Genomic DNA, 26,476 nt, shown 5'->3' with positions numbered 1-26,476 from the left:
GATGTACTTGCATAGCAAGTGACCTGATCTGAGATCGTGTTCTGGAACGAAAACAATTGCAGCATGGATGGTGTTTATAAGCCATTTAAGAAACACACAAAACCGCTAGATTCACTTCCACACTTAAATATAATTTGCCAAAATATTTTCGTTGCTTTGAGACCGCAACCAGTTCACTAACAAAATTCCGTGCTATATATACATATATATATATGTATGTATATATTACGGAGATGTACTTGCATAGCAAGTGACCTGATCTGAGATCGTGTGCTGGAACAAAAACAATTGCAGCGTGAAAGGTGTTTATAAGCCATTTAAGAAACACACAAAAACCTTTAGATTCACTTCAACATTTAAATTTAATTTACCAAAATATTTTCGTCGCTTTGAGACCGCGACCTGTTCACTGACAAAATTCCATGCTGTTGTTATAGTATTATTGAACTTGAGGTATTTGAAACCCAATGTATAGTGACATAGCTATTATCAGGCATTTTGTCTGCGGAGTTAGACAACCAGGCGCAGCTGTTTCGACGCTGAAGGTTTGGCACGGCTGAATGGACACTCTGTGTTGGGGACAATATTTTTGTCACAAAAGACAAGCACGCACACACACATACACACAAACACACACAAACACAACTTTGCGTTCAGTAATATACACATACAGATACAAAGAGGGGGAGAGAGAGAAAAGAGAGAGAGAGAGAAAAGAGAGAGAGAGAGAGAGAGAGAGGATGGAGATAGGGAAGAGAAAGAGATTACAGTTTGATAACTGAACACATGTCATAGGTACATTTCATCTCATACAAATAACGAAATATGCTCGTACACATACTGAGAAGGAGGGGAGAGAAAGAGAGAAGGGAGAAAATCATCATCATCATTGTTCGACCGTGGTCGAGACAATGGAATTTACTGTGTTACGCCAGACTTCACGGTCCATCATAGCATTACGGAGGTCCTGTTGCTGGATGCCTATATCCCTGGAGATTACATCAGGGTAGGAGAGTGTGCACCCTCTGGTATCGCAAGCAGATGGCTTCCAGAGGAGAAGAGTAGAAATTGCCTCGTTTTCAGCTCTGCAACAATGTCCAGCAAACTGGACTCTTCTACCTTTCACAAGAGATAATACAGGTGGAGAGAGAGACAGAGAAAGAGAGAGAGACACACGCACAAGGAGAAATAGAAAGAAAGAGAGAGAGAAAGTGAGAGGGAGAGAGAACGACAAACAAACAGACAGACAGATAAACAGACAGACAGACTGACAGATAGACAGAGAGAAAAAGCTGAGGGACGGAAGGAGGACGGGAGAAAAATTAAAACAAACGAAGTATTAAAAAACATCTGATATCAAATAAATCAGCGTCGAATTATCAACGCCAAGAAGGCGGCGCCAAAACGTCTCATAACATAAGTCTGACACTAACATTTCTCTTACTCTACCCACGCCGTTAGATATTTAATTCTGCACCTGAGGAGTTCAAAAACTCGAACTTTTCTAATATTAAAACATCCTATTTCTATTTAAAAAAACCATGTGTGTTTATACCTGTTTCTCAGTAATTTATAAATGGGATACATTATTTTTATCACAATATATATATATATATATATATATATATAATAATAAATATTAGGGATATATCCAAATTTACAGGGAAAAAATCAGATTTAGGATTAAATCCAATTTTATAGTAAAATATTAAAATATTATTTGAGACAAAACACTATTTTGCAAAACAAACAAGGAAAGACTTAATCAATACATAAAATTTAATAAATAGTCAAAAAAAACCGCCACTACAATCGTTTCTTGTCTTGATCGACAATCTTCAGGTGGACTTCCAATAATTCAGTTACAAATTATGTAATTTGTAACTGAATTATTGGAAGTCCACCTGAAGATTGTCGATCAAGACAAGAAACGATTGTAGTGGCGGTTTTTTTGACTATTTATTAAATTTATGTATTGATTAAGTCTTTCCTGTTTGTTTTGCAAATAATAGTGTTTTGTCTCAAATAATATTTTATATATATATATATATATAATATATTATTATATATATATTATATATATATATATATAATATATATATATATATATATACATATATAATATATATATTATAGTCTTGAATCCGTTTCTATGTTAAAAATAATGTTGAATTCGTTTAATTTTTTTTTCTCCTTGACCTGAAATAGTTTTGGCACCGATACGGAAAGCTGGCGTGATGTAAGTTTATTATTAGAGACATGACCCCAGGATGACTAAGTTGGAAACTCTTCAAAGTAGTCTATCTCAAGGACGGATGTACGTGCCTTGCAAATCTAACTGATACAGATATACATACGGATAAAAATATAACATATATACACACACACACACACGATAATATAAGTATTGATATATATGTGATATGTATATATGCATAAAACATACACACACACATATAGGTATATATATATATATAATATATATATATATTATATATATATTATATACATAATATGAAATATATATATATATATATATATATATATTATATATATATATTATATATTCATGTATACATATATATTTATGTTCATATATACATACGTATATTATCACATTTCCCGTTGTCTATATTTATGCATTGGGGTATGTTATATGTAAACCCAACTGGTTTTTTTACAACAGAATTTCAAGCTATTTCACACGATTTCTGTTGCTATTTCTTTTTCTATTTTTGTTTTTGCCTTTTTTTTAGCTTTTATTCTTGTTTTTTTTTTTTTTTTGAAATGTTATACTTATGTTTGTTGAAAATTTTTGAATATAGTGATAAATGACGAGATTACAGACCTGATTGCCTGTTTTATATCTCGGAGAGGAAGAATCGTTTGAAGAATCTTTTCCCAAATGGGAATGGAACATTTTATGAATACTCTGAATGCTTCTAACGGTTTTATTAGGAGTAAGATTAATACAGAAACCAGACCGGATAAAAGCTTGTGTAGGAAATGAAATTCAGAGTATGAAAAAAGAAAATAAATCTAAAATAACGCAGAACTAACATATATTCTTGAAGTTATAGAGACATTCCAACGTAAGTGGTGTCCATGCATTATTTGATGGGTATAAACCTCCAGGCCAAATTTGGACACAGTGTGAGACAACGGTTGTTATCGTTAGGCCCGACTCATCGTAAAGTCAATACCTATTTCTTTACTACCCACAGTGGGCTAGACACAGAGAGGACAAACAAGGACAGACACACGGATTAAGTCGATTATATCGACCCCAGTGCGTAACCGGTACTTAATTTATCGACTCCGAAAGGAGGAAAGGCAAAGTTGACCTCGGCGGAATTTGAACTCAGAACGTAGCAGCAGACGAAATACCTATTTCTTTATTGCCCACAAGGGGTTAAACACAGAGAGGACAAACAAGGACAGACAAACGGATTAAGTCGATTATATCGACCCCAGTGCGTAACTGGTACTTAATTTATCGACTACGGAAGGATGAAAGACAAAGTCGACCTCGGCGGAATTTGAACTCAGAACGTAACGGCAGAAGAAATACCTATTTCTTTATTGCCCACAAGGGGATAAACACAGAGCGGACAAACAAGGACAGACAAACGGATTATGTCGATTATATCGACCCCAGTGCGTAACTGGTACTTAATTTATCGACTCCGGAAGGACAAAAGACAAAGTTGACCTCGGCGGAATTTGAACTCACAACGTAATGGCAGACGAAATACGGCTACGTATTTCGCCCGGCGTGCTAACGTTTCTGCCAGCTCGCCGCCTTCGTAAAGTCAATACCACCATGACCGATATCCAAACTACAGTGGAGAAGGCTAACCATTGGATCAGCGATGGCTAAAAGAATATTGAGCTTTATTTGATAACCAGTTGATCTAGCAAGCGGAGCCTCATATCAGTGAGGGGTGGTCGGTGTGCATTGATGCCGTCGACAGGTAGGCCCCGAAACGGCGCGCATTCTCTCCTGATGACCCCATACACTTGCTGGCTTTCGGTATGCAGAGTTTTTTTTACTGGTAGCACTTGCATGTGCAAGTTGTTTGCAATACAGAATATTCTCTGATCGTTAAAAGCACCAATATATAGTTATTCATTAATCATGAAATACTTCAAATATTACGGAGATGTACTTGCATAGCAAGTGACCTGATCTGAGATCGTGTTCTGGAACGAAAACAATTGCAGCGTGGAAAGTGCTTATAAGCCATTTAAGAAACACAGAAAAACCGTTAGATTCACTTCAACATTTAAATTTAATTTGTCAAAATATTTTCGTTGTTTCGTGACCGTGACCTGTTCACTGACAAAATTCCGTGCTGTTGCACGGAACTTCAAATATATTTTCTGTGAAAATTACAAAAGAAAACCAAATATTGGGACTTGCTTGACGAGGACTTGTCAAGGGATGACACGCGGTTTCGTTCCTTATTGAAGTCAGTTCCTTCAGCTTTCCAGCTAAATCGATACACTGTTAACTGCAGAAGATTGATCTGGAACACGAAAAAATTTAAGAAAGTCACCAAAGTCATATCGCAGCACAGAACAGTTCAGTGTTTTTGTGGTTTACAAGAAACTGCAGGTGGAACCCTTTCGCTGGCAAAGACTAATTCAGTCTTCAGTGCCCTGAACAGGCGAAGCGTACAGGCCCAGGGACAAACCGCTTGTGATCCTGAGATGTCTGTTGAAAATACAGAAATGATGTCAACAATGAGTTGGAGTAAGAAGACCTTGCGATACCTCTGAGTAGCTACACAAGTTTCTGCGTTGGGCAGAGCACCAATGTTTATTTCGCTTTATCCTACTGTCTTCTGTCTTTTAATTCTTTAGTTGCTTCAGTCCAGTTACGCACTGGGGTCGATGTAATCAACTTAATCCGTTTGTCTGTCCTTGTTTGTCCCCTCTATGCTTAACCCCTGTGGGCAATAAAAATTCTTTTTTTTAATTAAAAAAATAAAAATGTTATTAAACAGTGTTATTTTTGAAACTTCCACGCAAAGCCTATAATTTTAAGCATTTTGGGATAAGTCGATTAAAGCAACACCAGTGTTCTTGTTCCTCAGCAGGTAATTTTTCTTATCAACCGCTGAAAGAGATGAAAGACAGAGTCGGCCTCGGCGGAATTTGAACCCGGAACCTAATGCTTAGACGGAAGAAACGCTGTTAAGCATTTGTTCCGACGCACTAACGATACTAACAGCCCCCGCTACGTTAGTCAACCGTTTTATAACTATACCAACAAGCACCTGAAATAGCTGCCATATTGAATGAATGTACTCGAAATGCAAGCAGACATAACAGCACTGCTATTTTCATCTTCAGACTACTGTAGTAGTAGTAGTAGTAGTAGTAGTAGTGGTGGTGGTGGTGGTGGTAGTAGTAGTAGTAGTAGTAGTAGTAGTAGTAGTAGTGGTGGTAGTAGTAGTAGTAGTAGTAGTAGTAGTAGTAGTAGTAGTAGTAGTAGTAGTAGTAGTAGTAGTAGTAGAGGTGGTGGTGGTGGTGGTGGTTGTGCTGGTGCTGGAGTCATGGGTGCGCGCGGTACTAATTGGAGTGGAACAGCGGTACCTACCCGTGAAGTCACAGAAATATAATAATACAAGCCAATGAGAAGATGTCTATACGGAGCTTAAATGACTCTAGCAGATTAACTATCTTTGTAAAAGGCTATAGTTAGTTTCCATTGATCGTATCCTTTTTCATGTTGAACCTCTGCATTTGTCTCTCTCACACACACACACACAAATGTATATATATATGTATATATATCACTTCTCGTTCGTACCCTCTCAATCACCCTCTCTTACCCTGTCTCTCTCTGCCTGTTTGTCTTTGCCTCTCTATTAGTGATGAGTACTAATATGAATTACTAAGCTAATAGAATAAAAGTAACATCGTTGTCATTAGGAAACCGTTGAATTGCTGTATTAATGAATTGCTGTATTAAGTTACAACCTATTTCTTTATTACCTACAAGGGGCTAAACACAGAGGGGGACAAACAAGGACAGACATAGGTATTAAGTCGATTACATCGACCCCAGTGCGTAACTGGTACTTAATTTATCGACCCCGAAAGGGTGAAAGGCAAAGTCGACCTCGTCGGAATTTGAACTCACAACGTAACGCAGACGAAATACCTATTTCTTTATTACCCACAAGGGGCTAAACACAGAGGGGACAAACAAGGACAGACATAGGTATTAAGTTGATTACCTCGACCCCAGTGCGTAACTGGTACTTAATTTATCGACCCCGAAAGGATGAAAGGCAAAGTCGACCTCGTCGGAATTTGAACTCACAACGTAACGCAGACGAAATACCTATTTCTATTTCTTTATTACCCACAAGGGGCTAAACACAGAGGGGACAAACGAGGACAGACATAGGTATTAAGTCGATTACATCGACCCCAGTGCGTAACTGATACTTAATTTATCGACCCCGAAAGGGTGAAAGGCAAAGTCGACCTCGTCGGAATTTGAACTCACAACGTAATGCAGACGAAATACCTATTTCTTTATTACCCACAAGGGGCTAAACACAGAGGGGACAAACAAGGACAGACATAGGTATTAAGTCGATTACATCGACCCCAGTGCGTAACTGGTACTTAATTTATCGACCCCGAAAGGATGAAAGGCAAAGTTGACCTCAGCGGAATTTGAACTCACAACGTAACGCAGACGAAATACCTATTTCTATTTCTTTATTACCCACAAGGGGCTAAACACAGAGGGGACAAACGAGGACAGACATAGGTATTAAGTCGATTACATCGACCCCAGTGCGTAACTGATACTTAATTTATCGACCCCGAAAGGGTGAAAGGCAAAGTCGACCTCGTCGGAATTTGAACTCACAACGTAACGCAGACGAAATACCTATTTCTTTATTACCCACAAGGGGCTAAACACAGAGGGGACAAACGAGGACAGACATAGGTATTAAGTCGATTACATCGACCCCAGTGCGTAACTGGTACTTAATTTATCGATCCCGAAAGGATGAAAGGCAAAGTCGACCTCGGCGGAATTTGAACTCACAACGCAACGCAGACGAAATACCGCTAAGCATTTCGCCCGGCGTGCTAACGTTTCTGCCAGCTCGCCGCCTTAAATTAAGTTACAACCGTCGCTGTTTTCACCGTGAAATCCAACCAGAATGGAGCTTGGTGTCAAATCTTCAAAAGCTTTAAATAAAATGTTTCAAACTTTTGGTTAATTGATTATATTGGCTCCAGTGCTCAACTGATAGTTATTTTATCGATTTCTGAAGGATGAACGCGACAGAGTCGATCTCGGCGGCATTTGAACTCAGAACCCGAAGAGCAGAAAGAACAACAGCTAAGCATTTTGCCCGGCGCGGTAACGATTCTGCCAACTCGCTCTACATCATGTTAGTAGGTTTGTGAGGGCCATGCTGGAGCACCGCCTTAAGGGGTTAGTCGAAGAAATTGACCCCAGGACTTAGCCTTTGTAAGCTTAGAACTTATTCTATCGGTTTGTTTTGACGAATCGCTAAGTTACGAGTACGTAAACACCCCAAAGTCGGTTATCAAGTGATATAAGGCGGTTGGGGATAGATAGACACACACATAAATACACACACACACACACATATATATATATACATGACAGGCTTCTTTCAGTTTCCGTCTACCAAATCCACTCACAAGGCCCGAAGCTATAGTACAAGACACTTGCCCAAAGTGCCACGCAGTGGGACTGAACCCGGGACCATGTGGTTGAGAAGCAAGCTTACATTCATATATATATATATATATATATATATATATATATACACTCAGGCATACATATATAAGCAAATATATTATACATACATACATATTGACACACACACACACACACACACACACATATATATATATAAAATACACGGCTCTATTTTGAGATTGCTAGTCTTAACAATACTCGCAAAAAATACAGACTGGAGTTGTAGTGCTCCAAATGAGTTATATTTCACTTCATAATTTGAACGGAGGCAATGCAAGCGGAAACTAGTGGAACATAATTAAGATCGACACTCGAAAATCAAATAGATTCAGATATTCATATATTCTTCCACATTTATAACACGGATGTATAAATTCCAGATATAAAGATATGAAAATATATATAAATAAATTTAAGTCAGTGTTATACATAAAACATAAAACACAGTGAATTTACATTTTAAAAGTTATAAAATATTGGTAAAATTAAAAATTTGGGATGATGAAATATTAAAAGGACGTATTAAAAACCTCCGAAAAATAACAGAAATAAAAAATTTCAGAGTTACATCTACGGCCGTTTCAGAGACGTGCCAAGTAATATGATATATTTTATATTATCAAAACTGACACTCCTCTCCTCATCAGGATGTTTTTTATACACACTATACAAAAACAAATACAAAAATACTATATACAATTATATATATATATATATATATATATATATATATCACCGTGACCGACCAGGTTATCAGATGTTGCACACATCGCTGGTCACAATGCGCTTCGCATTGTTTTAGCCTTCAAATGACGCTACCTCGCTGGCTAAGTGAGCAGGCCCACAGGAGAAAGAGTGAGAGAAAGTTGTGGCGAAAGAGTACAGCAGGGGCCCCTACCGGAGCCTCGTGGAGCTTTAGGTGTTTTCATTCAATGAACACTCACAACGCCCGGTTTGGGAATCGAAACCGCGATCCTACGACCGCGAGTCCGCTGCCCTAACCACTGGGCCATTGCGCCTCCACCTATCTATCTATATATATCTATATCTATATCTATATCTATCTATCTATCTATCTATCTATCTATCTATCTATCTATCTATCTATCTATATATATATATATATATAGAAAATAGTAAAAGTGAAAAAACTTCAGACATATTGATTCAAATATTATTTTTTAACCTTTTAAAAACAAGCCTTCTGTAGTTTTTTCACTTTTTACTATTTTCTATATATTCAACCACGTGCTTTCACAAACAACTTTCTCATCTCTCTCTCTCTCTCTCTCTCTTCTCTCTATATATATATATATATATATATATTATATATATATATATATATATATATATCATGTGTGTGAGTGTGAATAAAGAGATTTATGATATTATATGTGTAACTTCTTCGTGAAGGGGCTCCCAACTATTTACATCGCTTTATTTATTAGCGTTTTTCCCTTGGCCAACACGTAATGAATGCTGGATTGATTTTGTGTGCTCCTAACGAAATGACCTAGTTGTGATGGTTCTCTTCCATCAACTAAAGAAACTGCGTAGGAAGGAAAGAGCTTCATTGACGCTGGCTTAAAAGAATAATTATCCATAAGCGTTATCTCGACAACGATACGGGGATATTCGTATTCTCCAGCGTCACAATGTTCATTATAAACATTTATCGATTAAAGAATCAATGTTATCATTCAACATAAACTCTGACCTACGTTCTGTGTTATACAAGCGAAACATAGATTAGAGACGCTAAGCGGTTCTGTCCATATATCACAGTTATGTGGGCACAACAAGCGAAAAAGCCATGTCAGGGCTTCATAAACAAACACAAATACGATGGATGTACAGGCTGGAGTGGTTTAATCATACAACACTGGTTCCAGGTATACGAAGGATGGGATGGCTGTTCCGAACATAGCTTTGAAAGCAAGTATAAAATTACTGGAATTAAGTCGCAAGCATGGCTGTGCAGTTAAGAAGCTCGTTTTGGAACCATACTGTTTCGGGTTCAGTCTCACGACGCCGTACCTTCTAATATAGCACTGAGCCGACATCACCTTAGTGATTGAGTGAATTTGGTTCATGAAAACTGTACAGAAGCCCATTTAATCGGTTTATAGACGAAGAAATCGACCCCAGGATTTATTCTTTGTAAGCCTAGTGCTTATTCTAATCGACATCTTTTGCCGAATCGCTAAGTTACGGGGGCGAAGCAAAGGTACAGATATATACATACATAGATACAACGGATTTCTTTCGGTTTCCCTCTACCAAATCCATTCACAAGGCATTGGTCGCTCTAAGGCTTGGGCAAGTGTCTTCTATTATAGCCTCGGGCCGAATAAAGCCTTGTGAGTGGATTTGGTAGACGGAAACTGAAAGAAACCCGTTGTATATATGTATGTATGTATCTGTGCCTGTGCTTCGCCCCCGTAACTTAGCGATTCGGCAAATGATGCCGATAGAATATATATATATATATATATATATATATATATATTATATATATATAATATATATATATATCTATATATATATATACATGTATATACATATATATATATATATATATATATATATATGTGTATATATATGTACGTGTGTGTATATGTTGTGTGTCTGTGTGTGTGTCCCCAACATCGCTTGACAACCGATGCTGCTGTGTTTACGTCCCCGTAACTTAGCGGTTCGGCAAAAAGCGACCGATAGAATAAGTACTAGGCTGACGAAGAATAAGTCTTGGGATCGATTTGCTCGACTAAAGGCGGCACTCGAGCATGGCCGCAGTCAAATGACTGAAACAAACAAAAGAGTAAAAGAGTAAAGGATGTATACCGCAAGAAGACATTTCATTTGTAACACCTACAACGTAGAACCAGGGCAGGGACCTTCCCCCGACTGACCTGGGGTTAACTTGTTGCTCTAGTATGCATTGACGAGTTTATATTATTGTTATTGTTTAACCCTGATTGAATATGGTTTTGACCAAAAGGTTCTAGTCATAAGCATTTGCTTCGGAAACTGTGCACCGAGGAGCGCAATATACACAGTGGCCTCTTTCTTCCGACGGAAGGATGTGATTTAAAATAAATCTTTGCCGGTCAAATGATCACGCAGTGCCTCTCTCAATGACCCGTGAACCAACATTTAAGAGATGTATAATAATATACGGCGTACTGGCAGAATTGTTCGCACACCGGACAAAATGCTTAGCGGCATGTCGTCCGTATTGAGGTTCTAAGTTCAAATTCCTCTGACGTCGACTTGTCTTTCATCCTTTGTCGATGGAATTATTACCAGTGACTTACACAGTTCCATGTAATCTCCAAGCCCCTCCCTCAAATACCAGACCTTGTACCTATAGTAGAAAAGATTGTAGCATTCTATGTTAAGGCAGCGAAATAGCAGAAGCGTTACCGCCACGGACAAAATATTTAGTAGCCATTCTTCCGACCTCTTTACATTATAAGTTCAAACGTCGCCGAGGTCCACTTTGCTTTACGTCGTTCCAGGATCGATGTAATTGACTTGTGTGGGGGTACAATGGCCCAGTGTTTACGGCAGCAGACGCGCGGTCGTAGGATCGCGGTTTCGATTCCCAGAACAGGCGTTGTGAGTGTTTATTGAACGAAAACGCCTCAAAGCTCCAAGAGGCTCCAGTAGGGGGTGGTGGCGAACCATGCTGTAATCTTTCACCACAACTTTCTCTCACTCTTTCTTCCTGATTCTGTTGTACCTGTATTTCAAAGGGCCAGCCATGTCACACTCTGTGTCACGCTGAATCTCCCCGAGAACTACGTTAAGGGTACCCGTGTCTGTAGAGTGGTCATCCACTTACACGTTCATTTCACGAGCAGGCTGTTCCGTTGATCGGATCAACTGGAACCCTCGTCGTCGTAACCGACGGAGCGCCACCAATTGACTTGTCTCGTTTCACTAAATTTCAGGCTTTGTGCCTAAAGTAGAAAGAATAACAATATTCTAGGTTATATTATAGTCATGCTATTCAAGTTTCAAATTCTATAGATATAAGTATTGTTTTGCCACCTTGTACACCAGGTCGGTAAAATAAATTCACATGTGATATTGGCTTCCTCTCAGAGGAATCTATATTTCAAATGATATTACAGATATGGCATCAAAAGAAATAATTATAACCAGTAAGTCTCATATTACAGTTATCTTTACCTGCATTAGTAATTTAAGCGATAATTTATGAACTTCTCTTCGTCTCCTTTCCCCAACAATATCTTGTCTAAATATAGTTACATCTCCTTCTCCGCCATATTGCTCTCTCTCTTCTTTGCCACAAATCCCGCAGATAGGCGAATATTGACGTCAGCAAATATTAACCTAATTTTGTATTACTCATCGCGGTTATCCCACCCCGTTCTATTTTCAAAGAAACCCCTCAAAAACCCTTTTATCTTCAGTATTCTTAATGAAAACGCTTGGGTTGCTTTTCTCCATTTTTTTTTCTCCTTCTTTTCGTCTTAACTATCTCTCAAAATCCCTTGACCCTATTTATGGCCTTCATAAGTTCCTCATTAACAAGAAATTGATTGAATGGAGCAGAATAAACTAAGCTCTAGCAATCTATTTATTGCTCGCCCCCTTATTTTTTACACAGCAATCTCATTTCCTATTTTTTTCTATTCGCTTATCTTTCATACACATCTACTTATCTATCATACTCTCTCTCTCTCTCTCTCTCTCTCTCTCTCTCTCATCTTTTTCTTATGTCTATACCTTTCTTGCTGTCACCCTGTCTCTCGACAGTGTTATTAATTGTATTTTCTCCATTTCTTTCACTCTAACTGACCCTTACTCTCTCTTCCCCTTTCTATGTCTCACTCGATCTACATACATACATACATACATACATACATACATACATACATACATATACGCATAAATACACACATACATAATACATACACGCATACATACATACTCAAACATATACACATATATGTATATGTATATAGGTGTAAATATGTATATATTTATATGTACATATACACGCACATATATACATATATAAACATATACATACATACGTACATACATACGTAATTCATACATATACATTTATATGATATCTATATCTATCGATTTAATTATCTAATTATCTATCTATCTATCGATCTATCTATCTATCTATCTATCTATCTATCTATCTATCTATCTATCTATCTATCTATCGATCTATCTATCTATCTATCTATTTAATTGTCTATCTATCTATTTAATTATCCATTTATCTTTCTAATTGTCTATCTAAGTATCTATCTATATTTCTAATCATCTATCTATCTATCTATCTATCTATCTATCTATCTATCTATCTATCTATCTATCAATGAATTAATATATCACTATATATACACACACATTCCTTGTGGAGTGTATTTGTATGTTTGTCGTCGCCCCCTCCAACAAACAAAGTTTCTATTTTCTGCCATTAATTCTACACTTGCACATACGTCATTGCATTCTCTTTGTTTTGGTATATCCCGATACAAGTTAAGAATATAGATATGTAATAGTAAGGGGTGGGTTTTTCTCTCTGAAATATACCGTAGTCATACAATAAGAATCGTAGGAATGTTGTGCCAAATATGTTGGATGGATGTAAGAATTGTGGAACTGAGAGACAGACGAAGAAATGTAACTTGATGCGCAACAAGCGAAACTAATCGCAAATATATACCAATTGAAGTTAATTATCGCTTTGAAGTTAATGAATCGCTACCAATATAATATTTGATAATTACCAAATATTTGGGTTTTGTATTGGTTTGAAAAATTCTTGATGTGAACTCATGTGTTGAAATATATTTTGGTGTACCTCGGGAGGGTCGTTATGCCAATAATAATCACGCTCACGGTTTCTTTTTTACTTCTTTATAATTTGTCATTAGGTTAACTTTTTAACCAGTTTACTAATTGATTAATCAAGCAATCAAAGTCCTTTCGTTCTCATTTTCAACCTTCCAGGACCTGCACTTTCTGTGATTAGCCCAATAATTAAATAACCAATCAATTAGTGTATCGGTTAAATAGTCGACCAATTAACAAATAATAAAGAAGTGAAGCAGAACCAGTGTGTGCGTTTATTTTTTGGTATAACGACGGCAGCGAACTGGCAGATCGTTAGCACGTCGGGCGAAATGCTTAGCGGTATTTCGCCTGCCGTTACGTTCTGAGTTCAAATTCCGCCGAGGTCGACTTTGCCTTTCATCCTTTCGGGGTCGATTAATTAAGTACCAGTTACGCACTTGGGTCGATGTAATCGACTTAATCCGTTTGTCTGGCTTAGGCGGCGAGCTGGCAAGGCGGCGAGCTGGCAGAAACGTTAGCACGCTGGGCGAAATGCGTAGCCGTATTTCATCTGCCGTTACGTTCTGAGTTCAAATTCCGCCGAGGTCGACTTTGCCTTTCATCCTTTCGGGGTCGATTAATTAAGTACCAGTTACGCACTTGGGTCGATGTAATCGACTTAATCCGTTTGTCTGTCCTTGTTTGCCCCCTCTGTGTTTAGCCCCTTGTGGGTAGTAAAGAATTAGGTATTTCGCCTGCCGCTAAGTTCTGAGTTCAAATTCCGCCGCGGTCGACTTTGCCTTTCATCCTTTCGGGGTCGATAAATTAAGTACCTGTTACGCACTGTAATCGACTTAATCTGTTTGTTTGTCCTTGTTTGTTCTCTCTCTGTTTAGCCCCTTGTGGGTAGTAAAGAAATAAGTATCGTTAGCACACCGGGCGAAATGCGTAGCCGTATTTCGTCTGCCGTTACATTCTGAGTTCAAATTCCGCCGAGGTCGACTTTGCCTTTCATCCTTTCGGTGTCGATAAATTAAGTACCAGTTACGCACTGGGGTCGATATAATCGACTTAATCCGTTTGTCTGTCCTTGTTTGTCCTCTCTGTGTTTAGCCCCTTGTGGGTAGTAAAGAAATAGGTATTTCGCCCATCGCAATGTTCTGAGTTCAAATTCGCAATGTTCTGAGTTCAAAGAATCGTTAGCACACCGGACAGACTACTTAGTGGTCTTTCATCCGTCTTTGCATTCTGAGTTCAATTTCCATTGAGCTCAATTTTACTTTACATCTTTTTGGGGTTGATAAAATGAGTACCAATTGAATACTGGTGTGGGAGAGGAGGAGTTAATGTAATTGACAAACCATCTTCTCCCACTATCAAATTTCAGGCTGTGAGCCTATAACAGAAATGATTATTGGCATAATATTCCTACCGAGATACAACAAAACGACCATATATTTTGAACACACATAAATGGATATCATGAATATTATTTCTTTTCCACTAAGTTCCATTGCATTTTCTGTTGTGTCTGGGAGAGTCATTCTCTTTTGGTGCCTTATAATTTAACACACTCATCGGTAAAATTTCCATTTATTTCTTTTTTATTACTAAAAAAAATTTTCTAAAATTTTTGTTGCGGCTTGCAATCTTTTCGATAGTGTTAATGTTAAACTAATAGTAATTACATAAAGTAAGCACCAGTCTGATAATATGAACGTGTTACTCTCCCCTCTATGTCAGCTACTTTTCCCTACTTCATAACAGATGGCCTCTACTCCACGACGATTATAACCGTGTGTTGTTTTTACGTCGGCCAATATATCGCAAAAGCAGTTCACACCTTTACGCATTATATCTGCTATAGGCGGCGAGCTGGCAGAAACGTTAGCACGCCGGGCGAAATGCTTAGTGGTACTTCGTCTGCCGCTGCGTTCTGAGTTCAAATTCCGCCGAGGTCGACTTTTCCTTTCATCCTTTCGTGGTCGATATATTAAGTACCAGTTACGCACTGGGGTCGATATAATCGACTTAATCCGTTTGTCTGTCGTTGCTTGTCCTCTTGTGGGTAGTAAAGAAATCGGTATTTCGTCTGCCGCTACGTTCTGAGTTCAAATTCCGCCGAGGTCGACTTTGCCTTTCAACCTTTCGGGTACAAATTAAGTACCAGTTGCGTACTGAGGGTTGATGTAATCGACTTATCCCCTTACTCCGAAATTGCTGGCTTTTGCCAAATTTTGAAATCAATATAATAGTTTCTTTTGACAAAACATAAAATTCTGAAGTATTATGCAGAAGAGATGGGATGTTACGAGCTTCATGTCTTTTAAAAAAAAGTGTTAAAAATGCTAGTAGTATATGTCAGTTTGGAATGAATATTGAAACAAAGCTACTGAACTACTTCTACTGGTGATAGGTTTACATATATTTAGATGAAGTCAGATTGGGAGATGCTAAGAATTTAATATTCTAGGTTCTTATGGCATTCGAAATCCGTCCGCCAAGAGTTAGTGTCGATATTTACGGTCAGTGTCGCTTGTTTGCTTGTTATATTACGGTTGTTGAATTGTTGAATATTGTTATTGTGTGTGTTTAAATACACCATTGTTTTCCTGCTTTGCAGCAGTCCTGTTATCGTTTGCCCCTTGTTTGAGGCGGGAAGCGCTTTTGGTATAACATGAATACTGGTTGTGACATGTTAAGTCTTTCTGGCGTGGATTTGCCAGAAAGTGAATCAATAGAATTATTGGATAATGCAGAGGAGGAGCTGTCAAGAAGAAAAAGGATAATGAATGTTAACAATAGGAAAAGTATCAAAAGGTTTGCAGCTGCGGCCGGCGCTTCGAAGGAAGAGATAATGTTTGAAATGCAAGATTTACTGAAGTACAAGGACATGTTGAAAAAGGCAGGATGCAAAATTGAGTTGGCCTCTCCTTGCAAAGTTACTCAGGATACGTTGAAGAAAAACGGTAATGTTTAAAAAGTTTGTAGTCAGAGATAAAATAGATGTGGGAACAAGGGTTCAAATCGAAAAGCGCTTGGCATTTATATGGCCGGAAATTACGTACTTGGCCAGGGATAACAAATATGCTTCAGTGGAAGTGCGGGTTCAAACAAAGGAAATGGCCAGCATATATAATCGACTTAATCAGTTTGTCTGTCCTTGTTTGTCCTCTCTCTGTGTTTAGCCCCTTGTGGGTAGTAAAGAAATAGGTAAATAAAAAACAGATTCTAGGTTATTTTTTTATAATTTTTCACCACCATTCACCAACGTGAACTAGTTTACGTTGAAAATTATTGAATTAGTCCACATTTATGATGGCTGAGCTAATCCACATGCAACAAATGAATAGTTAATTGAAGGCTTATTAAAGTGTACATATCTTTATATATAAAAGAAAGGTTGTGTGTCTGTCTCCTACGATTTAGATTCCTAACTACTCCCACATTTTGCGGTGCAGTTTAACCAAAACCGGGTATCTTATAGTCGTGATTCATATCGAGCCCTTCTGGGTCTACGATTTTAAAAATAATTTACCATCATTTTTTTCCATTTTAATGCATATTTTTTTTATATAAGGGAAGTAACTCTCTAAAAATGTCTACGATGAGTCAACGATTTAAAAAAAAATTTACCATCATATTTTTCCATTTTTAATGCATTTCTTTGCTATTTTTTGGCTATAACTCTCTAAAAATGCTTTATAGTTATTTCCCTTACAAACCCGAGCAACGCCGGGCGATACTGCTAGTAAAACATTCTTTTTGCCTATTCCTCGGGGAGATCTGAATCTTGCTTTGACTCAGTTTTTTTTTCTGGTCATTTTTACAAGTATTTTTCCCGCGATTGAGTCTTAGTCTCGTTACTGTCTGATGGAGTTACGTTCCTATTGTCACTTATAGCTAAGATATCGAACGGAATTATATGTTTTTCTAGTTACCTCCGCCTTAGCGAAGGCAGAGGTATTGTTTTCAGTAGTATTTGTTTGTTGGTTTGTCCGTGGACAAGATATCTCAAGAACCGCTGGACGGATTCGGATGAAACCTTCAGGGATGTTTGGCCACATGATTGGCACGAACTGATTAGATTTGGTGATCGATCCGGTACCGGAAAAGGATCCTGGGTTATTTGTTATATTTACTTTACATGATTACCATCTTACGTTAACTTTCAAGTCTTTCTCAATTATCTCCCTTTAGACAAACTATTTCGAATGGTGAATTTGTGAACGTTGGCTTGTATTAGATAAAGATAAAGTACTAGTGTTACTAAATTTTCTACAGCCACCTTCATATTCCATGACTACTATTGGTATCAATCAGGTACCGGACAAGGATTCTGGATTATTTTTCTAGTTTTTTGGGGGGTTTTTTTGCTTAATTTTTGAGAGCCGTCGGTTTCATTTTTAGTATTCTAGTTTGTGAGAGCGGTCGAGTTTATTTCAGGTATTCTCAGATATTCTCTCTGGCTAATCGTTGAGAGAACGTTGGTGTTGCCTTGGCGGAGGTTTGTGCTCTCTGATTGCTCTTGTTATCTGATTGATTCTGTCTGTCTGCTGTTTACAAGGCTGCAAAAATACAATAGTTTGAGCGTCGGAATAAAGTTTTCTGCTATTTGTTGATTCCCTACGTTCTCAGTTCGAATTTAGCTAAAGTCAGTTTAGCTTTCATTCCTTCGGTGTCGACAAAATACAGTGCCGGTCCAGTATTGAAGTCGATTTTATTGACTAAACACTCTTCTCAACGATGTGGCCTTCTGCTTACATGAGAAATCAATGTTGTTTAGCTCCAAGTTACACTGGATAGTTCATTCCTGTGTCCAAAAGAATTTTAACTGTGATTCTCACGTATTATTTCCAGACGTAGGACATCTTGGACGACATTTTTAATGTCACCTATTTTTTTTAAAGATAGCAAAATGCGATTTGAGGGGGAGTTGGTTACCGTAAATCCTCGAGTATAATACGCATTTTCCCCCAAAATTTAAAGGTCAAAATCCTTAGTGCGAACTATGTACGAGGTTAAAAATGAAAATTATTTTCTAATTATTTTCTAAGCAATGTCCAAGTCTCTATTTGCTCTCCAGCATTTTGTGATATCGGGCGCGTGAAAATACCTTAAGCTAAGCCTGAAAGCAATGAAATCATAAAAGAATCATCCATAACTTGCAGTAAGCAACATTTATTAAACGTTATTACTGTTATTTTTCTTTATCTTCAAACAAAATGCACAAAAAAGCTACACGTTTGCATTATGTTATATATACAATAATAATAAGGACGTTACCGTATACATTTTTACAAACCAAGGACGTTATATAGACCTCCTTGACTCAAGTTAGAGAAAGGGAACGTATTATACACATGGTTTAGATTTTTCAGAAGTTCAGCCCCCTAAAAATCCCCTGCGTATTATACTTAAGGGCGGATTATACTCGAGGATTTACGGTACTTTTTATGACGGGTTGATGAACAACGTAGAAACGACTTTTGAAAGTGACGCTGTGAAAATTGCACGTTCGAGAAATAATGCGTCTTACAACGCAAATAAAATGAATTTGAGCAATAATAAATCTCTACAGTAACAACCACCCTTAGTGGTTAGCCATATTGAGATGGCTAGTATACTTTACGTTAAAATGAATTTGTTTTCACTGAAAATCGAAACCGAATTCTTTGTTCTTACTCATTTGGGAGAGCTCACCTTTTGTTTACGATTCTTGGATTTTGACGGCTAATAAATCAACTGCAAATCACCTAAAATAATGGGAAGATAGGAATAAACTGCGCAGATGGTTACTGTAAATGACCTCATCATGACAGGCTATTTGGATTCCAGCATCACGTGTTTCTACATGCGACCCGTTTCTACCTAAGTTTATATTCTCGACGTCTGCTTGTTTTAGGGCGTAATTACTTTCCTCGCTCTTGTACAGCAGTTTGTTCATTTTATCTACACTTACCAGCAATTGTCCTTCGCCACTGCACCGTTCTGTTTATACATATGTATATATTACTACTACACCACACTTTCGCATGCACAGACTCCGACACCAACACACACACACATATAAATATAAATATAAATATATATATATATATATATATATATATATTATATATATAATAATATAATATATATATATATATATATATATATATATATTATATATATAATATATACATATATATATATACATATATATACATATATATAACACAGGCATACATGCATATATGTGAGTGTATGGAACATCCGTTTTTACCTGAACCGTCAGCCTAAATTGTTTATTTCACTTTCCACGAAAGAATTTAAACCTCCTTTCTGACCTGAGATATAATTACTTGTAAAGTACGATATTTTCAACAAACATTATTTCAATCTTGATTTTAAACAATAACACTTGGTGCAGAGGACTATATTCAGCTACTTTCTGTTTGGTCCACCTAATAACTCATAAAACAAAAATTCTGAGAAGAAAAAGAATCTTTCAAATGAGAGCCGAAACCATTAGCCAGTACACAATGTTTACATTATTTACATTATTTAGATTCGACGGATATTTGTCTTCATCGTGTTTGTTGTCAACACAATGTTTCGGCTGATATACCCACCTGCCCTCATCAGGTGTCTTGGGGAAATTTCGAACCTGGGTTTTCATTCCTAAGACGATAGGACCATAATTTAAAATAGCGATCATATCAAGTGGCCAGTATGGAAAAATAAACCTTATATAATAATTATTATTAAAATTATGATTAAGAGATAACACCATGCTAGAAATAGCAGTCAAAGCCTGACTCTAAAACCACAGGTGAAAAGATAAAAGAACAAATAAATACTTTTCTATATTTAAGAGATGAGGAATTATGTACATTATTTACATCATTTATATTCGACACCTGAAGAAAGCTGGAGGGTATACCAGCCGAAACGTTGTGTTAACAACAAACAAGATGAGGACAAATATCCGTCGAATGTAAATAATGTAAATAATTCCTCATCTCTTAAATATAGAACTGTATTATCTAATCGGTACGGAGTCGACATGAGACTTCAATGGAGACATATAGAGAAACTTCTTCAAAAACGAGCTCGTCTTTCAAACCATCTGACTTTCTTATGTAGATGTAGAGACTCAAAGCTAATACCGCCTAGCTTGAATATAATGACACTAGTCGATTTACATAAAACTAAAAGAATAAACGAAAGGACAGGACATGCCATCGTCCGTGAGAGGATCCATTACATCAAGATACCTGAAGAAGGCTGGAGGGTATATCAACCGAAACGTTGTGTTGACAACAAACAAGATGAGGACAAATATCCGTCGAATGTAAATAATGTAAATAAATACTTGATGTGGTTTTAGAGTCAGGTTTTGACTGCTATTTCTGGCAAGGTGGTATCTCTTCGGTACCCTTAATTATAATTTTCTCTGTCTGTCTGTCTGTCTTTCTCTCTCTCTCTCTTTTTTTTTCTCTCTCTCTCTCTTTACACACACACACGCACACGCATACATACACACACACACACACACAACACACACACACATATATTGCTGGATTCGAAACTGATTTGTGTCATTTGACGGTGTCTATTTTACGCAACCACTAAACCATGAGAACTGCTTTTCTCGGCGCATAGCTGAACACTCTGATCTGTTTCTGAGTTCTTTCAGTACGTGTGTGTGTGTGTGTGCGTGTGTGTTTTATGACATAAAGGTCACCAACTGCCCGCCCTCAGTAATTACTGAGGGCATGTGGCTGGTAAACACGCTAAAAACATGCAAACAAAAAAGAGTTGCTTGAATGCTGTTATGTCAGACACGCCAATGACGAACACATTGGATTCCCGGTGCGGCCTCTCTTCGATTAAATAAAAATAAAAATAAATAAATGCACCTTTTTAAAGCCAGGCTCATGGGCCCGGTTTCCTGGTTTCAATGGCGTATGTGTTCCCCAGCTGGACGGGACGTCGGTCCATCGCAGCGTCACTCATTTTTGCCAGCTGAGTGGACTGCAGCAACATGAAATGAAGTGTTTTGCTCAAGAGCACAACGCGTCGCACGGTCCAGGAATCGAAACCACAATCTTACGATCATGATGCTGACACCCTAACCACTAAGCCACGCGCCTCCACAAATAAATAAATGCGCCCTTTTAAAGCGTAGCCAGGCTCGTGGGCCCGGTTTCCCGGTTTCTATGGCATATATGTTCCCCAGCTGGACGGGATGCCAGTCCAACGCAGCGTTACTAATTTTTGCCAGCTGAGTGGTCTGGAGCAACGTGAAATGAAGTGTTTTGCTCAAGAACACAACGCGTCGCTCGGTCCAGGAATCGAAACCACAATCTTACGGTCATGATGCTGACACCCTAACCACTAAACCACGCGCCTCCACCTCTTCGATTAATTACCGAACTAAATCTCACTCGAGTACAGAGACATCCTTGAATCTCCTGTCCCTGTCTCCTACAGAGACCTATAAAGCAGACCCAATAGTGCCGCTCCCATAAAAGCGCCTCACGGAGTGTACCATCACCCGTCACCCCACCACACCCCATGAGCTAGAGTCATGTCCACCGTCTGGAAAATAGATAAATATGTTGAACAAACATATCAGGTACAGAAAACAAAACAAGTCGGTCATAGCTAGAACACCGGATGAATGATGAAATTTGTAAACAGAAAAAATCTCTTCCAGTACAAATACCAATAACTTAGTACGTAACAGGTGTTGTACTTGTTCAAAGGTGAAATTCAAAGAAAAGCCAACAAACTCTTGCGCAGAAACCAGTAGGTGCATACATAGCTTCGTGACTGAGTGGTTAAGAAGCTCTCTTTGTAAACTCGTGTTTCCGAGTTCAGTACAAAAGCGCGGCATTTTGGATAAATGTTCTCTAATGTATGCCCGGGTTGTCTAATACCTTGTGAATTTGGTAAACGAAAACAGTTCGGAAGCCCATCGTACGCATGCAAGCAACATACACGCACTCACGCAATGGCTAATGATTAGCATCACGCTTGAAACTCAGAGTACCAACGAATTTGAATAAAACTGTTTTGACCTATACATGTGACTCCCAATAAATGTGTTGAACCTCCTCCTTTCGTTTGTCCTCTCACTTGTGTGTGTGTATATATATATATATAATATATATATATATATATATCTTTTACTTGTTTCAGTCATTTGGCTGCGGCCATGCTGGAACACTGCCTTTAGTCGAGCAAATAGACCCCAGCACTTATTCCTTGAAAGCCTAGTACTTATTCAATCGGTTCTCTTTTGTCGAAACGCTAAGTTACGGGGACGTAAACACACCAGCATCGGTTTGTAAGCGATGTTGGCGGGGGTTCAAACACAGGAAAATTTCTGAGCTGGGGCTCAATAGAAAGTTAGGGATCTTAGATCTGAACAGAATCTGCGCTCTTTCAGCCAAACAAATCAGCATTTATTCGACCCATTCACACAGACACAGACACAGACAGACACACACACGCACACACACACACACGCACACACACACACAAACACACACACACACACAAACACACACACACACACACACACACACACACACGCACATTTATGATGGATTCCATGCACTTTTCTTTCTACCAAATCCGCTCACAAAGTAATGGTTGGCCCGCATCTATAGTGGGAGAGTGACACAAAATGCTGTGCAGAAGGCCGGAACCCGATGCCACATGGTTGCAAACCAAGCTTCTAAACCAGGCCGTAAACCATGTTTGGGATCTTTTCGGTTTGAACGGCAGTTTTTTCTAGCGGTATCATATGAAATTGTCACCCATAATTATGACCCTAGTATCGATCTATTCCATTTCAGTCTGTTTTAGGGTTAGAGTTAGTTAGGGTTAGGGTTAGGGGTGGGGGGAAGGGTGTCTTTTTTTCTTCAGAAATGTAAATAAACCCAATCTGTTTCTTAAACGAGGGACATATTCATACGGCACCGAATGTTTTTTTTTTTTTACCTCAATAGACGTCATTGATTGGTTGAAATTGCAGAAATTGAAGAAAAAAGCAACAAATATCTTACAAACTATAGAATTTTTTCAATAAAACCAAGAGAAAAAGACGTTTTATAAACACATTCTACCAATATACGAAGTTTAAAAGTGTTTAGTTACGTGGAAATTATTTTAAAAAACTGCCGTTCAAACCGAAAAGATCCTATGTTTGCGTTTATAGACTCTGGGGCATCAACCCCAACCCGTTCAGCTTCATAGCTAAGCAAACAAACACAAGCAAATACAAAGCAACACATACGTACACATACCTAATAATCACCTCAGCAGAATATATACATTTGCAGTGGTAAAGCACATTGTAATACAGAGATATCATTGACATTATTACATATACATAAATACATTCCTTACACCGCTACCGCAACACAGTTCTTCAATTAGCCAGTCTCCCCCCTATAAATAAAGGTGAGTACCTTATTCCCCACGCACCAAACCACAACTATACCCGCCTTTTTGTTTTATTTATAGACAAGGATATGCTATTTTCGTCAACGTCAATTTCATAGCTTACTTCCATCGCCAGCTTTCCTGCTGTGTCGAGGTGGATGATAAATATAGAGCACAGCTTCTATTTATAAAGATACTTGGCAGCTATAATTTCAAACTAAACATCGCCCTTAATCGGATGAGCGTGTATCGCATTTATTCTTAGAGAATTGTGGATAACATAATTATTACAGCTTTCTACATTGAAAAAAAAAAGAAAAAGCAAAACTCTCTTCGGGACTTCGCTACTTGCACAATATTAGATGTATGTAACTCTGTGAAGCAGAATTGCAGAATTACTGTTGTGTAAGAACTGATTCGTGAAATAAACGTAAAGGCTAAATACACACGCATCTCTCATTCTATCTCCCTACTATCTTTATATCTATCTATCTATCTATCTATCTATCTATCTATCTATCTATCTATCTATCTATCTATCTATCTATCTATCTATCTATCTATCTCTCTCTCTTCTCTCTCTATTATATATATATATATATATATATATATATATATACGACGAGCTTCAATCAGTTTCCATCGACCAAATCGGCTCACAAGGCTTTGGTCGGCCCGAGGCTGTAGCAGGAAACACTTGCCCAATGGTTAGGGCAGCGGACTTGCGATCGTAAGCTCGCATTTTCGATTCCCAGACCTAGCGATGTGAGTGTTTATTGAGCGAAAACACCTAAAAGCTCCACGTGGCTCCGGCAGGGGGAAGTGTTGCGAAATATATATAATGTATTATTTATATATAATATATATATATATTTTATATACATACATATATATACATATATATATATGTGTATATATATATATATATATATATAATATATATATATATATAATTATATATATATATATATATGTGTGTGTGTGTGTGTGGTGTGTGTGTATGTGTGTGTGTTTGTGTGTACAGTAATTCCTCGCATATCGCGGTTCACCTATCGTATTTTATTATTTAAGCTTCGTCGATTCCTCTTTGGTGTTGCTTTGCATTTACAATAAAATAAATATATGCAAATTATATAAATAATAAAATAATATATACAGTACTCTTTTTACTTTGCGTATTTTCAGCTAACTCGAAACCGCGATCCTACGACCGCGAGTCCGCTGCCCTAACCACTGGGCCATTGCGTCTCCACATACACATATGTATATATATATATATATAGGAAAGCAGAGCATTACTTTTGTCCTGTGTACGTGATGGCTTCTCCAATTTACGTGCCACAATAAAATGCACCCCCTGTGCTAATTAAAATCGTTGTTAGGAATGACATCTAATCATAGAAACAATGTCTACAATTTAGAAAATGAAATTACTGATCATCTGACCTGGACTGAGGCAATTTGTGCTGCAACTGATGGTAGGCTAACCTGAATGTGATTCTGATATGATCATGTTTGTGTGTGTGTGTGTGTGGGGGGCTGATATATATCTGGGGGAAAAAATTAATAACCACCTAGTATAAACTGCTTTCATTTTGTTCAATTATACTTAAAATAGATTATAAAAAATAAAAATGCAATTATGATGATGAAGATGTACAGTTCGTTAATTTCACGAGCAGGCTGTTCCGTTGATCAGATCAACCGAAACCCTCGTCGTCGTAACCGACGGAGTGCTTCCATCCATATATATATATATATAAATTTAACAATTAAGGATAAAATCTTAATAAGGAATCTTAACAAGAAATTATCAGGTAGTTAGCGTGAAAAACCTCATAAGAGAAAAAATCCGAAAATAATTTTTTCACTTGAAAATATTTATTTATATTGTATAGAGGGCATTATTACACATAAATGCCTCACGCTAAGAGGGACATAAGTCATTACTACCAAAATTTAACTAATCATACCTAATGCAGCTCTCGAAGCAAGACATTTAAAAAACTGAATTTAGTTCTATATCACCTGTGATTTCGCAATTAACGTATTAAATACGTCTTTTATTCATCAGTAGAACAGATTCTGAACACATCATAAATAAACATAACCAACATACCTAGCGAAGCCAAACAGACATCTGCTTCCCTCAGCGAAGCACATGGAAATGTTTATTCATCATATATTCGGTAAATGGCGGGCTTTTTCGAACTGCATGTCGGTAGGAAAAGGTTTTTCTTCGGAATAAATTTAACAATTAAGGATAAAATCTTAATAAGGAATCTTAACAAGAAATTATCAGGTAGTTAGCGTGAAAAACCTCATAAGAGAAAAAAATCCGAAAAGTTTTTTAAATGTCTTGCTTCGAGAGCTGCATTCGGTATGATTCGTTCAATTTGGTAGTAATGACTTATGTAATGACTTAGCGTGTGGCAT

The 26,476-nt window shown here is 37.6% G+C and overlaps 1 long non-coding RNA gene across 1 annotated transcript; it reads right to left on the bottom strand.

The window, feature by feature from the left end:
- Positions 1–8,697: 8,697 nt before the first annotated feature.
- Positions 8,698–25,713, bottom strand: LOC118766901. The gene is made up of 3 exons (XR_005002811.1): positions 25,249–25,713; positions 8,793–8,796; positions 8,698–8,743 (listed from the first exon to the last, which is right to left on the bottom strand). It is a non-coding gene; the product is annotated as an uncharacterized LOC118766901 (long non-coding RNA).
- Between the last annotated feature and the right edge of the window lie 763 nt (positions 25,714–26,476).

Source organism: Octopus sinensis, linkage group LG18, assembly GCF_006345805.1.
Source record: "Octopus sinensis linkage group LG18, ASM634580v1, whole genome shotgun sequence".
NCBI classification, from domain to species: domain Eukaryota; kingdom Metazoa; phylum Mollusca; class Cephalopoda; order Octopoda; family Octopodidae; genus Octopus; species Octopus sinensis.
Note: the sequence above shows the minus strand (reverse complement) of the source record. Positions and strands in the feature narration are given on the sequence as shown.